Source organism: Microtus pennsylvanicus, chromosome 11 (genome assembly GCF_037038515.1).
Source record: "Microtus pennsylvanicus isolate mMicPen1 chromosome 11, mMicPen1.hap1, whole genome shotgun sequence".
Lineage (NCBI taxonomy): Eukaryota > Metazoa > Chordata > Mammalia > Rodentia > Cricetidae > Microtus > Microtus pennsylvanicus.
In genome coordinates, this window is record NC_134589.1 from 45,694,684 (window position 1) to 45,696,510 (window position 1,827).

Below are 1,827 nucleotides of genomic sequence, written 5' to 3' on the forward strand. Positions count from 1 at the left end.
CTCTGTGAGTTCGAGACCAGCCTGGTCTACAGAGCTAGTTCCAGGACAGGCTCCAAAGCCACAGAGAAACCCTGTCTCGAAAAAACAAAAAACAAAAAAGCAGCACCACCTGCTATCTGTTCACTGTTGTGGCTTCTGACCACAATTCCATTCCTTTCTGAACCAGAGTCTCAGTTTGCAGCCCTAGAATTTAGTCCTGGGCTAAAGTTGAGACTGTGCTCAACAACCAAAAACAAAAACAAAAAAAAGCAATGGAGGGCTTACTTTAATTCTAGTGGAAGAAAAGTTGTCATGTCCACTTGCTATATTCTTTTTGTTTTAGCAAATGACTCCTGAAGACATTTGAGACCCTGGCTGAGATCAATTCTACCAACTCACCTTAGCATTAGGATGTGGTCACACCCACAGCTATCACACATAGATGGGATTCACTAGGATCCTACCTTCAGAATCTACAATACTGAAAAATACCAAAAGATCTAAATGATAACAGAAGAGATATCGCATGTATGTAAGCCTGTGCAGCACATGTGTGTTTGTTGCCTGAGGAAGCCAGAAGAGGGCATTAGGTGCCCGGTAACTGGAGTTATAGTTCTTTGAGCTGCTACATAGATGCCAGAACTGAAACTAAGTCCTCTGCAAGAGCAGCAAGTGACGTTAACTAACTACGGTGCAACCTCTCCAGCCCTGAATATTTCAATGGAAATTAAGCAATTTCCATATAGTATTTTAGAACAAAGCACACTGAACATAATCTTGTTATATGTTCATAATCTCTTGGCTCACAGGTTAAGATCACTGGCTGTTCTTTTAGAGGTCCCAAGTTCAATTTCCAGCAACTACATGGTGGCCTACAACCATCTGTAATGAGATCCGGTGCCCTCTTCTGGCCTGCAGGAATACATGCAGACAGAACACTGTATACACACACACACACACAAAAAAAAAAACTTTAAAAGAAAAAAGATACAAATCAGTAAAGAATCATTATGTGTTTAATATAATTATCAAGTGACAAGATGACCTTCCCTTGTATGGAAAGGGACACACAAAGGCTGGGAGAACATTTTGTATTTCTGCAAAGGACAGAAAGTGACCTTCCATCCACATTCTCCCCATATCCTGAAGAAAACACTCCACACTTCTATGGGTTTGGGGCGCTGGGGGCTGAAGTCAAAGCCTCATTCACGCTGGGCATCCACTCTTCCTCTGAGGTCCAATGAGCCCTCAGCAAGTTGACTCCTGGGAGCCAAGCTCTGAGCTAGGCTCTGAAAATGGAAGAAGCAGACATTTCTCTTGCCTTGCTAGAGTTCATACAGTTGAGCTAAACAATCACAAAAATGGTAACTATTGCTGGATGGTGGTGGCACAAGTCTTTAATCCCAGGAGGCAGAGGCAGGATTTCTGTGAGTTCAAAGCCAGGTTGGTCTACAAAGCAAGTTCCAGGACTGCCATGACTACACAAAGAAACCCGGCCTCAAAACTCATAAAGCATCATTTGAAAGGAGCACCATGAAGGTAACAGGACTTACTTGGGGGTTTGAGAACATCTCCAAGGCAGCTACATTTAAGTTGGAACCCAAAGTAAAGGTGTGTGTGTGTCTGTGGTAGTGGGGGGAGGGGGGAGACTGGCCAAAGTTTAATTTCTTTACAGGGGGAGTAGGGCAGAGCTCCTTCAGTTCCTACTCCTACATCTGGGCCTCTTTCCCCATTTTCTATGCAGCCAACCTCTCTCCACATTTATGAGAAAACATCTGAGATTCCCTGAGCAACTAAACATGGGCTGTGTGAACACTCTGACACTATGTAAAGGAACCCAACATTCAA